Source organism: Staurois parvus, unplaced genomic scaffold, assembly GCF_062004578.1.
Source record: "Staurois parvus isolate SC_StPar_1 unplaced genomic scaffold, SC_StPar_1.0 ptg001069l, whole genome shotgun sequence".
Lineage (NCBI taxonomy): Eukaryota > Metazoa > Chordata > Amphibia > Anura > Ranidae > Staurois > Staurois parvus.
The window spans coordinates 33548-51066 of NW_028318865.1; the positions used below are offsets into that span (position 1 = coordinate 33548).

General features: G+C 46.9%; 1 long non-coding RNA gene across 1 annotated transcript in view; it reads left to right on the forward strand.

Annotated features, from left to right (window-relative positions):
- The first annotated feature begins 210 nt into the window (after positions 1-210).
- LOC149440567 (uncharacterized) overlaps positions 211-17519 on the forward strand; it is a 60705-nt gene continuing 43396 nt past the window's right edge. The window contains exon 1 of the long non-coding RNA XR_016307568.1: positions 211-358. This is a non-coding gene — a long non-coding RNA (uncharacterized LOC149440567). The remainder of the gene's footprint in view (positions 359-17519) is intronic.

Here is a 17519-nt window from a genome sequence, read left to right on the forward strand (position 1 = left end):
TTTTAATGTGTCCTATCATTGTTTCCATGTCTCGTGGCAGTTGTTAAGGTGTCCTATCATTGTCTCCATGTCTCGTGGCAGTTGTTAATGTGTCCTATCATTGTCTCCATGTCTCGTGGCGGTTGTTAATGTGTCCTATCATTGTCTCCATGTCTCCTGGCAGTTGTTAATGTGTCCTATCATTGTCTCCATGTCTCTTTGCAGTTGACCTTCCTCTGTATTTCCCGCGAGATCAGCCCACCCTGACGTTTCAGTCCGTCTATCACTTCACGAACAGCGGGCAGCTCTACTCCCAGGCCCAGAAGAACTACCCCTACAGCCCACGTTGGGACGGGAACGAGATGGCCAAGAGAGCCAAGTAAGACCATGTGACTATGAATCGCTCACTTGGGGGGGGGATTGTGCTAAGAGGAGGAATTTGGGGGGGGGGGGGGGTTGTGCTAGGAGGAGAAATTTGGGGGGATTGTGCTAAGAGGAGGAATTTGGGGGGGGGATTGTGCTAAGAGGAGGAATTTGGGGGGGGATTGTGCTAAGAGGAGGAATTTGGGGGGGATTGTGCTAGGAGGAGAAATTTGGGAGGGATTGTGCTAGGAGGAGGAATTTGGGGGGGATTGTGCTAAGAGGAGGAATTTGGGGGGGGGATTGTGCTAAGAGGAGAAATTTGGGGGGGATTGTGCTAAGAGGAGGAATTTGGGGGGGGGGGTTGTGCTAGGAGGAGAAATTTGGGGGGGATTGTGCTAAGAGGAGGAATTTGGGGGGGATTGTGCTAAGAGGAGGAATTTGGGGGGGATTGTGCTAGGAGGAGGAATTTGGGGGAGATTGTGCTAAGAGGAGGAATTTGCGGGGGATTGTGCTAAGAGGAGGAATTTGGGGGGGATTGTGCTAAGAGGAGGAATTTGGGGGGGATTGTGCTAGGAGGAGGAATTTGGGGGGGATTGTGCTAGGAGGAGGAATTTGGGGGAGATTGTGCTAAGAGGAGGAATTTGCGGGGGATTGTGCTAAGAGGAGGAATTTGGGGGGGATTGTGCTAGGGGTAGGAATTTGGGGGATATTGTGCCAGGAGGAGTAATTTGGGGGAACAAGAGACCTAAGATCCTTGAACCTAAGACCACTGAACTCTGCCTCACAGACTGCGTTTTAGGACTTGTTCACACCAGGTGCAAACTTGCGTGTTTTCCCGTACGGCACAAAAATGTGCTGCGTTTTGCAGTCGCGCATGGATGCCATTAATTCCTAATGACACCTTCAACATGCCTAAACACGGTAAAAAGAGTGCGCACGTGGATCCACCTCCTGGTGTGAACAAGCCCTCAGACTGGTGTGCCCCAGAATTGTACACATTTCTAAAGGCGCCTTGACAGAAAAGAGGTTGGAAAACACTGTCGTAGAGCACAGTAGCTCACTTTTTGGCGGTTCTTTGATATGAAAGGGCATTGAGGGAGCTTTGGGATCAAAGAGTTTAGGAGGAGACAAGGGTGTCACACCAAAGGTTTTAGGGTCCAGAACTATTTATTTTATAAAATCCAAAAAAAGAAACCCAACATTTTTCAAGGGTTTGTACAGTGCTTCATCAGGGCCTGAAATTCTCTTTGGGAAGACAGATGGGCAGGCTTGGAGGACTCTAGAGGTTTCAGGTGTAGAGATTATTCTTCTGAACATGGCTTCACTAGCTGGTTACCAACTCCTCAACCAACTGATGAAGTCTGATTTAGAAGGACACCTCAACACTCCAAAATCCCCCAAGTATGGCAATATTTCATCCCAAACAGCATCTCAAGCCTCAATAAAATGGTCAAAAATATAGAAACACTACATGTAGGTGTGAAAGTGACGCCATGTTTCATGTTGAAAGCAGAAGTGATGTGACATTCTTTTGTTTCCGCTGTGTGATGAGACACCTAGCTAACAGGTGGGAAGCCTCACTTTCTTCATTCACTGCTAGTAATACGGAGTCATGTCAGAGCTTACTGAGCTTCAAAGAGGACAAATTGTTGGAACCGCTTAGCTGGCGCCTCTGTGACTGAAGTTGCCAATTTATTTGCCATGTGGTGAGGTTCAGTGTCAAAGTGATGGTGGCGTATATAGTCTTTGTCTGATAAGCATAAGCCCCGCCCACATGGTCACCTGACCGAAGGAGACAGAAGGACATTGCGTAGGATTCTGACCCGGAGTAAGAAAACAACAAAAGTGACTGCAGAGCTCAATCTCAGTCTTCCAAAGCCTGTGTCCACAAACAAAGGGAACTCCATCAGCAGAACATTCCCGGGCGAGCTGTGATGATCGAACCACTAGTGACCGATATTAATGCTCAGAAGAGGACAGAGTGGTGCAACATCCATAAATGGTGGATTATCAACCAATGGAAGACTAATATGGCCTGATGAATCGAGCTTCACACTGTTCCCAACCACCGGACGTGCTTACGTGTGACCAACACCATCCCAAGCTTACCACCAGGGCTGTCTTGTGCCAACTGTAAAGCATGGTGGTGGCACAATCATGGTTTGGGCAGCCATAACTTGGTATTCTGCAGGTCCCATCATCACCTTACAAGGTGGAGTCACTGCCAGCAACTATGTACAAATTGTGGCCGACCATGTGCGCCCCCCCCCCCCCATGGTGCAGACATTGTTTCCCAAAGATGGTGCCATTTACCAAGACGATAATGCTCCAATTCACACAGCTGATGTCGAATCATGGTTTGACAAGTATGCAGGAGAAGTCTTGCACCTTCCCTGGGAGTCGCAGTCTTTGGACCTCAGTATCATAGAGCCATTATGGTCAATTCTGGAGAACAAGGTTTGGCTCGTTTTCCGCCTCCGGCATCTCTGCGGGAATTGGAATGATTTTTGCATGAAGAGTGGAATCAGATTCCATTATCCTCCATCCAAGACTTATATTTGTCAATTCCCAGGAGAAGTCAGGCCGACTTGGATACCAAAGGGGGTCCATCGCCATTTTAGGTAACGATTTCCTTCTTTTACCTGCTGGTTCCATCATTGTGTACAAACCCCTGCGATCCATTGGCTTCCTTCTGGGATTAATGGAATGAAAAATGATGGACTCTGGATAATGAATGGAAACCATTGCTATGGTTCTGCTGTCCTTTCCAAGCTCAACCATGAAGAGAATGCCTTCTACATATCTGCCTCCAGTTACCTCGAGGCACAGAAGAGGCATTGATGTGTCTCTCCGGAGTTCCATGTTGAGATTTCTCCCCTTCCGGGAAATGTGGAATGTGTGAATGCATTCCTCACTGAGGATTCCCATGACAGTCAGCAGCCCCTGTTTGCTGACCCGGAGGTCTCGCACATTCAGCGGAGGTGTTTAGAGGTTCACACGCTGGTCATGTTTTACTGGAAGCTGCCATAATTGGTCATTAAAGGGCATGGAATGCCAGAGTCTTTATAAACCAGTGGCATTGCACCATGCTGCAAAAAAAAAGAAAAAAAAATGAGACAAGAGGATTAAAGCCTAGATCCAGCCAAAACGTTTTGTAATTTCAATAGAGTATAGGGGAGTCAGAACTTCTGTCACTTTTGTTTCCATCTTTGGAGATTTCCCCTTACTTCCTGTCCCAGTGACACCAGAACAAAAGATGGTTAATGGTGTCACCATGGCGCGACAACAATAAAAATCTGATGGAGCCTCTCCCCTACGTGCTCTTGCTGCTTTCTGTCACATATGAGCCAGAGGGCCGGCCTTTAAGGTTGTTTTCACACAGGCTTCAGCTTGTATTCCCACATGGAAGAAAAATATATTTTAAATATATTTTAAAAATGTTCTTCCCAAATATATTGACATATATTTGAAATGCTACAATTTTGGCCATATTCAATATATTTCAATATATATATATATATATATATATATATATATATATATATATATATACTGTATGTTGAAATGCATTTTTTATATACTTCAAAATATATGAAAATATATATTTTTTAAATATTGTCTTCAGATTGTTTTTTAACATATAAAAAAGTCATTTTACATATATTTATAAATGCATTCCAAAAATGTAGATTAAATGTATTTTTAGAAAATATTTTTCATATATTCTGTAATCTATAAAAAAGAAATGCAATGCAATATGCAGTAGGTATGTGTATATATATATATATATATATATATATACAGGTGCAAGAAAAAGTATGTGACCCCCTTGGGATTCCGTGGAGGTTTGCATGAATTGGGCATAAAATGTGCTCTGAACGTCATCTAAGTCACAACAATAGAACACAGTCTGCTGAACATAATACTACACAAACATTAGATGTTGCCATGGTTTAATTGCACATAACATGTAAACATTCACAGTGCAGGGAGGAAAAAGTATGTGAGGCCCTAGCTTAATGACTTCTCCCAGAGCTAATTGGAGCCAGGAGTGAGCCAACCTTGACTCCAATCAGTGTGATGATATTGGATGTGTTGCTGACACCTGTTTTGGGTTTGCTGGTTTCAAGAAGCACTGTCTGATGTGAACCATGCCTCGCAGAAAAGAGCTCTCAGAAGACCTACCATCAAGAATTGTTGACTTGCATGAAGCTGGAAAGGGTTACAAAAGTATCCCCAAAAGCCTTGATGTTCATGTGTCCACGGTGTCTTGGAAATTCGCTTTTAACGAATTTCTCCTTACCGTGAGTACTCGCAGTTGGATGCGCAGAAATCCCCCATAAAGCTGTGCGAATCTTGCTTACCACGACTTCAGCTAAACTACACAATTCCTGCCCCTCCAACTGGGTTAGCTCTGTTGAAATGTGGGGGATGGAGCTCCGTTACCCTAGAATGATCAGGCGACACTCTCAGGATGATGTTTGAATTCACATAAGGCCCGATCTGACTCCAGAATCGGATTTTTATTTACAAGCAGACACACGCCCCCCCCACATGAATAAGGTCAATCCCCTCCCACCGAACAATGCAATGGGGAGTGCCTATACACAGGATATACATTCTGATTGGAGCATAGCCTTTCCTATTATCTATCACTGGTCCTCCCCCATGAGCCTTCTGAGGTCAGCAGACTTCCTCCCCTTCCCCCCATGAGCCCTCTATGGAGAGCATACTTCCTGTCCTACTAGCTCCTATTGGTATGCAAATTCCTTGTACAAGCATCCCCCAGGCTAAACACCAGTCTGTACCTGGATGGGCCCGATACGATCTTTATTAAAACACATCCATCCAGATACAGTTTCAGGTTGGTAATGGGTTGTAAGATATGCATAAGCCTACACGCGGGGTTCGTACTGCTTGGCGCCTTGCGTTATGGAGTCCATGTGGTACTATGCTGCTGATATGTGGATACAGGCCCGCGGCCTACCGCCGGCGGCATTCGCATCAAATGCCGTGGTGGTATACACGCCGGTCTATAAGCGCAGATCTGCCATCTCATCCATTACCAAGCTGAGTACTGTAATACATACATTGTACATGCGCATGGCCCAATTGCAGCCTTCAGAGCTTTAATTATACACACGACAGACATATGAATAACACTCATATATGACACATTTAAAGTTCAACCAACAATACAAAATTTCCATGACAACGGTAAGACAGACTGTCTACAAATGGAGAAAGTTTAGCACTGTTGCTACTCTCCCTAGGCGTGGTCGTCCTGTAAAAATGACTGCAAGAGCACAGCGCAGAATGCTGCATGAGGTAAAGAAGAATCCCAGAGTATCAGCTAAAGACCTACAGAAATCTCTGGCACATGCTAACATTTTTGTTGACACATCTACAATCAGGAAAACATGAAACAAGAATGGAGTACATGGGAGGACACCACGGAGGAAGCCATTGCTGTCCAAAAAGAAGATTGCAGCACGTTTGAAGTTTGCAAAAGAGCACCTGGATGTTCCACAGCACTACTGGCAGAATATACTGTGGACAGATGACACCAAGATTGAGTTGTTTGGGAAGAACACACAACACTATGTGTGGAGAAAAAAAGGCACAGCACACCAACATCAAAACCTCATCCCCACTGTGAAACATGGCGGAGGGAGCATCATGGTTTGGGGCTGCTTTGCTGCCTCAGGGTCTGGACGGATTGTTGTCATTGATTGGAAAATGAATTCCAGAGTTTATCAAGACATTTTGCAGGAAAACGTACGACCATCTGTCCACCAACTGAAGCTCCGCAGAGGATGGGTGATGCAACAGGACAATGACCCAAAGCATACAAGTAATTCAACAAAACAATGGCTGCAACAGCACAGAATACGCCTTCTGGAGTGGCCCAGTCAGAGTCCTGACCTCAACCCCATTGAAATGCTGTGGCATGACCTTAAGAGAGCGATTCACACCAGACACCCCAAGAATATTGCTACACTGAAACAGTTTTGTGAAGAGGAGTGGTCCAAAATGACTCCAGATCGTTGTGCAGGTCTGATCTGCAACTACAGGAAACGTTTGGTTGAGGTTATTGCTGCCAAAGGAGGGTCAACCAGTTATTAAGTCCAAAGGTTCACATACTTTTTCCTCCCTGCACTGTGAATGTTTACATGTTATGTGCAATTAAACCATGGCAACATCTAATGTTTGTGTAGTATTATGTTCAGCAGACTGTGTTCTTCTATTGTTGTGACTTAGATGACGTTCAGGGCACATTTTATGCCCAATTCATGCAAAACTCCACGTAATCCCAAGGGGTTCACATACTTTTTCTTGCAGCTGTATATATATATATAATTTATTGAAATGTCAATATATTTGGGAAGAATATTTAAAAAATATATTTAAAATATATTTTTCTTCCATGTGCCCAATAATTTTAGTAATGTTTGCAAATATATGAAAAAAATGAAATATATATATAAAATATATTTTGAAATATATTGACTATGGCCAAAATTGTAGTATTTCAAGTATTAGTCAATATATTTGGGAAGAATATTTTAAAAATATTTTTAAAATATATTTTTCTTCCATGTGGGTAGGACCTGTCTGTATAGAAAGTTGGGCGGCACTGCCTACTACCCTTTACTACCCTTAAAAGTGATCCGCGGCGGAGCGCGTTTCGGAGAGCGGTATAGCAGCATTGGATATGCGTTCAGGAGGTCACCCTGCTGCCTCCTGAATTTATTTATTTATCCCAAGATTTTGTATTCGGAAAATGCAGCAACAAGCCAAGCGTTTGCCATTAGCTTTAACCCTTCCATACCGGGCACTCCCCCCCCCCTTCCTGCCCAGGCCAATTTTCAGCTTTCAGTAATGTCGCAATTGGAATGACAATTGCGCAGTCATGCAACACTGTACTAAAATTAACTTTTTTTTCACAAATACAGCTTTCTTTTGAGAAAAAATGCCAACAATTCTGAAAAAAAACAAATTTTTCTGTTTTTGTTGTAAAATTTTGCAAATAAATAATGTTTTTTCATACATTTAGGCCAAAATGTATTCTGCTACATTTTTCCATAGATTATAAACTATGGGATATAGAGTCATGGCCGAAAGTCTTGTACCCCCCCCCCATTTCTGTCAGATAACGCACCCTACACCCAGAAAATTGTTGCAATTACAAATGTTTCGGCATTTTCATGTTTATTTCTTTTGTTTGTATCGGTATGATACAAAAAGTGGAGAAACAAAAAGCCAAATCTGGCAATTCCATGCAAAACCCCAAAAATGGACTGGACAAAATTATTGGCACCCTCCATGTAATATTTGGTGACACACCCCTTGGAAAAAATAACTGAAACATGTGGCTTCCTGTCACCAGCAATGAGTTTCCTCCACCTCTCTACTGGAAGTTTGGAGCGCTTTTCTTTCACCAACTGCTCCGGGTTTCTCAGATTGGAAGGTTCCTTTCCCCAACTGCTGGTCTGAGATCTCTCCACAGGAGCTCTATGGGATGGAGATCTGGACTCATTGCTGGTCAGTTCAGTCCTCTCCAGCGCTTTCTCTGAAACCATTTCTGGGGGCTTTTTGACGTGTGCTTTGGGGTCATTGTCCTGCTGGAAGACCCATGACCTCTGACGGAGACCCAACTTTCTGACCCCGGGACCTACATGGTCAAGACATCCAGTGCCTGAATCAGCAAAGCAACCCCAAAACATCAGCGACCACCCACCATGTGTGACTGGAGGGACTGGATTATTTTCTTTGAAGGCCTCATTTCTTTTTCTGAGAATAGTAGAATGATGGGCTTTACCAAAAAGCTGGAATTTTGTTTCGTCCGTCCACAGCACATTCTCCCAAAAGGATTTTGGCTTCCTTGGGTAAGTTTTGGCAAACTCTAGTCTGGCTTTTGTATGTTTCTGTGTCATCAGTGGGGTCCTCCTGGGTCTCCTCCCATATTTCTGTGTCAGCAGTGGGGTCCTCCTGGGTCTCCTCCCATATTTCTGTGTCAGCAGCGGGGTCCTCCTGGGTCTCCTCCCATATTTCTGTGTCAGCAGTGGGGTCCTCCTGGGTGTCCCACCATATTTCTGTGTCAGCAATGGGGTCCTCCTGGGTCTCCTCCCATATTTCTGTGTCAGCAGTGGGGTCCTCCTGGGTCTCCTCCCACATTTCTGTGTCAGCTATGGGGTCCTCCTGGGTCTCCTACCATATTTCTGTATCAGCAGTGGGGTCCTCCTGGGTCTCCTCCCACATTTCTGTGTCAGCAGTGGGGTCCTCCTGGATCTCCCATCATATTTCTGTGTCAGCAGTGGGGTCCTCCTGGGTCTCCCACCATATTTCTGTGTCAGCGGTGTTACCTCCTGGGTCTCCTGCCATATTTTTGTGTCAGCAATAAGGGTCCTTCTGGGTCTCCTCCCATATTTCTGTGTCAGCAGTGGGGTCTTCCTGGGTCTCCTCCCATATTTCTGTGTCAGCAGTGGGGTCCTCCGGGGTCTCCTCCCATATTTCTGTGTCAGCAGTGGGATCCTCCTGGGTCTCCTCCCATATTTCTGTGTCAGCAGTGGGATCCTCCTGGGTCTCCCACCATATTTCTGTGTCAGCAGTGGGGTCCTCCTGGGTCTCCTCCCATATTTCTGTGTCAGCAGTGGGGTCCTCCTGGGTCTCCTCCCATATTTCTGTGTCAGCAGTGGGATCCTCCTGGGTCTCCCACCATATTTCTGTGTCAGCAGTGGGGTCCTCCTGGGTCTCCTCCCATATTTCTGTGTCAGCAGTGGGATCCTCCTGGGTCTCCTCCCATATTTCTGTGTCAGCAGTGGGGTCCTCCTGGGTCTCCTCCCATATTTCTGTGTCAGCAGTGGGATCCTCCTGGGTCTCCCACCATATTTCTGTGTCAGCAGTGGGGTCCTCCTGGGTCTCCTGCCATATTTTTGTGTCAGCAATAAGGGTCCTTCTGGGTCTCCTCCCATATTTCTGTGTCAGCAGTGGGGTCTTCCTGGGTCTCCTCCCATATTTCTGTGTCAGCAGTGGGGTCCTCCGGGGTCTCCTCCCATATTTCTGTGTCAGCAGTGGGATCCTCCTGGGTCTCCTCCCATATTTCTGTGTCAGCAGTGGGATCCTCCTGGGTCTCCCACCATATTTCTGTGTCAGCAGTGGGGTCCTCCTGGGTCTCCTCCCATATTTCTGTGTCAGCAGTGGGGTCCTCCTGGGTCTCCTCCCATATTTCTGTGTCAGCAGTGGGATCCTCCTGGGTCTCCCACCATATTTCTGTGTCAGCAGTGGGGTCCTCCTGGGTCTCCTCCCATATTTCTGTGTCAGCAGTGGGATCCTCCTGGGTCTCCTCCCATATTTCTGTGTCAGCAGTGGGGTCCTCCTGGGTCTCCTCCCATATTTCTGTGTCAGCAGTGGGGTCCTCCTGGGTCTCCTCCCATATTTCTGTGTCAGCAGTGGGGTCCTCCTGGGTCTCCTCCCATATTTCTGTGTCAGCAGTGGGATCCTCCTGGGTCTCCCACCATATTTCTGTGTCAGCAGTGGGGTCCTCCTGGGTCTCCTCCCATAGCGTCACTTTTCATTCAGATGGTTATGTATAGTGGGAGCGGACACTATTGTCCCCGGTGCCTGAAGCTCAGCTTGGATTTGTCTGGAAGTTGATGGAGGTTCTTTAGCCACCATTCCAACAATCCTTCGTTGCAGTCTTTAATCCAATTTTCTTTTTCGGCCATGTCCAGGGAGATTAGCTACAGTGCTATGGGCTGCAAACTTCTTGACAATGTTGTGCACAGTGGACACAGGAACATTAAGATCTCTGGAGATGGACTTGTGACCTTGAGATTGTCCGTGCTTTTCCACCATTTTTGTTCTCAAATCCTCAGACAATTCTTTGTTGCTTTTTCTCTTCTCCATACACCATGTGGCACACAGAGACCCCCAACAGGAAGGTGGAGGCCATTTTTTACCATTTTAGCTGGTTGCCGGTGTGATTTCTATATTGTCATCACCTGTTCATTGATACAGGTGAGTTAAATTACAAATTACAGGAGCGTCACAAACCTGGAATTCAATTATTTCTTACAATTTTGAGAAGGTGCCAATACTTTTCTCCAGTCCATTTTTGGGGTTTTGCCTAGAAAAGTTGACACCATGGTGAAAATGTAATATTGAACATTCCTTTACTGATACAAAAGGCCAAAATCCAGCCAACTGAGAAGCTCACGCATTTGAGCCACTTAGGCCTTCGTCATAGCTCCCAAGTGACTGAAACTCGTAATCTTCTCCGTTGGCCGGATTTTGGCCTTTTGTATCAGTATATGGATGTTCGATATTACATTTGCACCGTGGTGCTGAGGTTCAGTCTAGGACAGGGGTGGGCAAACTTTTTGACCTGAGGGCCGAAATGGGTTCATATATTGGACCCGGGGGCCGGACCAAGAGTAGATGAATAATGTGTATGTGTCATCCATAGTAAGTATAGTAATATTCCCCCATAGTAAGCATAGTAATTCATCCCCCATATAGTAATTCATCCCCCATATAGTAATTCATCCCCCATATAGTAATTCATCCCCCATAGTAATTCATCCCCCATGTAGTAATTCATCCCCCATATAGTAATTCATCCCCCATAGTAATTCATCCCCCATAGTAATTCATCCCCCATATAGTAATTTATTCCCCATAGTAATTCATCCCCCATATAGTAATTCATCCCCCATATAGTAATTCATCCCCCATAGTAATTCATCCCCCATATAGTAATTCATTCCCCATAGTAATTCATTCCCCATAGTAATTCATCCCCCATAGTAATTCATCCCCCATATAGTAATTCATCCCCCATATAGTAATTCATCCCCCATAGTAATTCATCCCCCATAGTAATTCATCCCCCATATAGTAATTCATCCCCCATATAGTAATTCATCCCCCATATAGTAATTCATCCCCCCTATAGTAATTCATTCCCCATAGTAATTCATCCCCCATATAGTAATTCATCCCCCATATAGTAATTCATCCCCCATATAGTAATTCATCCCCCATAGTAATTCATCCCCCATATAGTAATTCATTCCCCATAGTAATTCATTCCCCATAGTAATTCATCCCCCATAGTAATTCATCCCCCATATAGTAATTCATCCCCCATATAGTAATTCATCCCCCATATAGTAATTCATCCCCCATATAGTAATTCATCCCCCATAGTAATTCATCCCCCATAGTAATTCATCCCCCATATAGTAATTCATCCCCCATATAGTAATTCATCCCCCATATAGTAATTCATCCCCCCTATAGTAATTCATTCCCCATAGTAATTCATCCCCCATATAGTAATTCATCCCCCATATAGTAATTCATCCCCCATAGTAATTCATCCCCCATATAGTAATTCATCCCCCATATAGTAATTCATCCCCCATATAGTAATTCATTCCCCATATTAATTCATCCCCCATATTAAGTCCCCAAGTCCCCCCTGTGTCAATTCACTTACCTTTGCTCCGTGCGTTCCTCTCGCCGTGTTCCCGCGCCGTTCCGGTGTAGCATGAAAATCTGTCTCCTATGAGGATCTGTCCCCCTCGACGTATCTGCGCATGTGCCAGTTTCAGGCATTAGCAGCCGATCGGCGATCTCCGGCACATGCGCAGATACGTCAAGGGGGACAGATCTTCATAGGAGACAGATTTTCACGCTACACCGGTCTTCAGGGCGGACTGTGAGAGGAGCATAGCTCCCCTCGCGTTCGTCACGCTGCCCCGCCTACACACATCCTGACAGCCATCCTGACAGTATCACGCTCCGCGGGCCGGATTAAAAGGTCCGCCGGGCCGTAGTTTGCCCATTGCTGGTCTAGGAGGTGCTATCACAAGGCGTACAGAGGCTACGGTCAGAGCACCGGTGTTCCTCGCTGTCCAGGATTGGGTGTAGAGGTAGAGCGCAGCTCACCTTTTGTTTGGAAAATGTTGAAGGGATATTTAATTAGATAGCGGCTCAGCTGGCAGAACTACTAGAAGATTTCTGGAAGTCAGATGGAGGGGATGAGCAGGGAGCAGCCTGCAGAGATTGTACTCCTCTCGTAGATATCTCATATATTACTAGTGACAGCTATGATGCCTCAGTCCACATCTCCTGAGCTCCTGGAAGATGAAAGATCTGCCCTGGGATTTCTGGCTGTGGCTGGAAGGTATATAGTGTGATATATGTACTGAAAATATACAACACATAACATACTTCTGCACATATTAAAGAGAAATCGTATTATTGCTCCTGAAAAGGTTATGTGTGCATTTCCCACTTCGTTGACATTATATAGGAAGAGCAAAGCTCCAACACATGGACACATGGACACATGGACACATGGACACATGGACACATGAACACATGGACACATGGACACATGGACACATGGACACATGAACACATGGACACATGAACACATGGACACATGAACACATGGACACATGGACACATGGACACATGAACACATGGACACATGAACACATGGACACATGGACACATGAACACATGGACACATGAACACATGGACACATGGACACATGAACACATGGACACATGGACACATGAACACATGGACACATGAACACATGAACACATGGACACATGGACACATGGACACATGGACACATGGACACATGAACACATGAACACATGGACACATGAACACATGGACACATGGACACATGGACACATGGACACATGAACACATGGACACATGGACACATGGACACATGGACACATGAACACATGGACACATGGACACATGAACACATGGACACATGGACACATGAACACATGGACTGTCTCTGCTCTTCCAGATATGGAGGTTTGGATCAAGATGGTTTTTTTTGCAAAAGTCTCTTGTTTTTAGGCCTCCATCAGCTCTACCTTAAAATGATAGGAACTATTCCTGGTTCTTGTGCACTGTGAAGGGTCTTTATGTACACTGATGGGATGGGAAGGGTTCCAGTTCAGTCTGGAGGGATTTTCTTCACTCTAATAGGAAGGGTTCCTGCGCACTCTGGAGGGTTTTTTCTTTACTCTGATAGGAAGGGTTCCTGCGCACTCTGGGCTGGATGATGCCACATGGTGGATATATCTCTGGCTGGATGATGTCACAAGTTCGATGTATCGCTGGCTGGATGATGTCACAAGTTCGATGTATCGCTGGCTGGATGATGTCACAAGTTCGATGTATCGCTGGCTGGATGATGTCACAAGTTCGATGTATCGCTGGCTGGATGATGTCACAAGGTGGATGTATCACCGGCTGGATGATGTCACAAGTTCGATGTATCACTGGCTGGATGATGTCACAAGGTGGATGTATCGCTGGTTTGGATGATGCCACAAGTTCGATGTATCGTTGGCTGGATGCAGGATTCTTCCGCTCTGTCAGCAAGAGCCATGAAAGCATTTCTGAAATACTTCCACTCGTCTGTCTGCCGTCAGTCACTTCGCGCTGTCAGTGAGATCTGTGCGTTCACACGAGTCATTCCAGGGACAGGAACCGTTCTGTGCGTTCACACGAGTCATTCCAGGGACAGGAACCGTTCTGTGCGTTCACACGAGTCATTCCAGGGACAGGAACCGTTCTGTACGTTCACACGAGTCATTCCAGGGACAGGAACCGTTCTGTGCGTTCACACGAGTCATTCCAGGGACAGGAACCGTTCTGTACGTTCACACGAGTCATTCCAGGGACAGGAACCGTTCTGTGCGTTCACACGAGTCATTCCAGGGACCGGAACCGTTCTGTGCGTTCACACGAGTCATTCCAGGGACCGGAACCGTTCTGTACGTTCACACGAGTCATTCCAGGGACCGGAACCGTTCTGTGCGTTCACACGAGTCATTCCAGGGACCGGAACCGTTCTGTACGTTCACACGAGTCATTCCAGGGACCGGAACCGTTCTGTGCGTTCACACGAGTCATTCCAGGGACCGGAACCGTTCTGTGCGTTCACACGAGTCATTCCAGGGACAGGAACCGCCGTGTGGTGTGTACTGATCACAGCAAGTGCTGCGCAATTCCCAACACCTGACACACTTCATGATTACAGACGGCCAATCAACACGTCTGCCCATTTCCCGGCACAGCGGTAGTCAGACCTTTTACGGGTCATTAGATTCAAATTGCAGGCTTTCCAGATAACCTGCACCTCCTTGTCTACAGCACTGGTCTCCAAACTGCAGGCCAAGGGCCAGATGTGGCCCTTTGGTTGGCTTTATGTGGCCCTTGGGGGGCTAATTCTCCCACTGATACCAATGATGGGGCACTATTCCTCCCACTGACACCAATGATGGGGCACTATTCCTCCCACTGACACCAATGATGGGGCACTATTCCTCCCACTGACACCAATGATGGGACACTATTCCTCCCACTGACACCAATGATGGGACACTATTCCTCCCACTGACACCAATGATGAGACAGTATTCCTCCCACTGACACCAATGATGGAGCACTATTCCTCCCACTGATACCAATGATGGGGCACTATTCCTCCCACTGACACCAATGATGGGGCACTATTCTTCCCACTGACACCAATCATAGAGCACTATTCCTCCCACTGACACCAATGATGGGGCACTATTCTTCCCACTGACACCAATGATAGAGCACTATTCCTCCCACTGATACCAATGATGGGGCACTATTCCTCCCACTGACACCAATGATGGGGCACTATTCCTCCCACTGATACCAATGATGGGGCACTATTCCTCCCACTGACACCAATGATGGGGCACTATTCCTCCCACTGATACCAATGATGGGGCACTATTCCTCCCACTGATACCAATGATGGGGCACTATTCCTCCCACTGACACCAATGATGGGGCACTATTCCTCCCACTGATACCAATGATGGGGCACTATTCCTCCCACTGACACCAATGATGGGGCACTATTCCTCCCACTGACACCAATGATGGGACACTATTCCTCCCACTGACACCAATGATGGGGCACTATTCCTCCCACTGATACCAATGATGGGGCACTATTCCTCCCACTGATACCAGTGATGGGGCACTATTCCTTCCACTGACACCAATGATGGGACACTATTCCTCCCACTGACACCAATGATGGGGCACTATTCCTCCCACTGATACCAGTGATGGGGCACTATTCCTCCCACTGACACCAGTGATGGGACACTATACCTCCCACTGACACCAATGATGGGGCACTATTCCTTCCACAGACACCAATGATGGGGCACTATTCCTCTCACTGTCACCAATGATGGGGCACTATTCCTCCCACTGACACCAATGATGGGGCACTATTCCTCCCACTGATACCAATGATGGGACACTATTCCCCCCACTGACACCAATGATGGGGCACTATTCCTCCCACTGATACCAATGATGGGGCACTATTCCCCCCACTGACACCAATGATGGGGCACTATTCCTCCCACTGACACCAATGATGGGGCACTATTCCCCCCACTGACACCAATGATGGGGCACTATTCCTCCCACTGACACCAATGATGGGGCACTGTTCCTCCCACTGACACCAATGATGGGGCACTATTCCTCCCACTGACACCAATGATGGGGCACTATTCCTCCCACTGACACCAATGATGGGGCACTATTCCTCCCACTGACACCAATGATGGCACACTATTCCTCCCACTGCCACCAATGATGGGACACTATTCCTCCCACTGATACCAATGATGGGGCACTATTCCCCCCACTGACACCAATGATGGGGCACTATTCCCTCCATTGACACCAATGATGGGGCACTGTTCCTCCCACTGACACCAATGATGGGGCACTGTTCCTCCCACTGACACCAATGATGGGGCACTATTCCCCCCACTGACACCAATGATGGGGCACTGTTCCTCCCACTGACACCAATGATGGGGCACTGTTCCTCCCACTGACACCAGTGATGGGGCACTATTCCTCCCACTAATGATGGGGCACTATTCCTCCCACTGACACCAATTATGGGGCACTATTCCTCCCACTGACACCAATGATAGAGCACTATTCCTCCCACTGACACCAATGATGGGGCACTATTCTTCCCACTGACACCAATGATAGAGCACTATTCCTCCCACTGATACCAATGATGGGGCACTATTCCTCCCACTGACACCAATGATGGGGCACTATTCCTCCCACTGATACCAATGATGGGGCACTATTCCTCCCACTGACACCAATGATGGGGCACTATTCCTCCCACTGATACCAATGATGGGGCACTATTCCTCCCACTGACACCAATGATGGGGCACTATTCCTCCCACTGACACCAATGATGGGACACTATTCCTCCCACTGACACCAATGATGGGGCACTATTCCTCCCACTGATACCAATGATGGGGCACTATTCCTCCCACTGATACCAGTGATGGGGCACTATTCCTTCCACTGACACCAATGATGGGACACTATTCCTCCCACTGACACCAATGATGGGGCACTATTCCTCCCACTGATACCAGTGATGGGGCACTATTCCTCCCACTGACACCAGTGATGGGACACTATACCTCCCACTGACACCAATGATGGGGCACTATTCCTTCCACAGACACCAATGATGGGGCACTATTCCTCTCACTGTCACCAATGATGGGGCACTATTCCTCCCACTGACACCAATGATGGGGCACTATTCCTCCCACTGATACCAATGATGGGACACTATTCCCCCCACTGACACCAATGATGGGGCACTATTCCTCCCACTGATACCAATGATGGGGCACTATTCCCCCCACTGACACCAATGATGGGGCACTATTCCTCCCACTGACACCAATGATGGGGCACTATTCCCCCCACTGACACCAATGATGGGGCACTATTCCTCCCACTGACACCAATGATGGGGCACTGTTCCTCCCACTGACACCAATGATGGGGCACTATTCCTCCCACTGACACCAATGATGGGGCACTATTCCTCCCACTGACACCAATGATGGGGCACTATTCCTCCCACTGACACCAATGATGGCACACTATTCCTCCCACTGCCACCAATGATGGGACACTATTCCTCCCACTGATACCAATGATGGGGCACTATTCCCCCCACTGACACCAATGATGGGGCACTATTCCCTCCACTGACACCAATGATGGG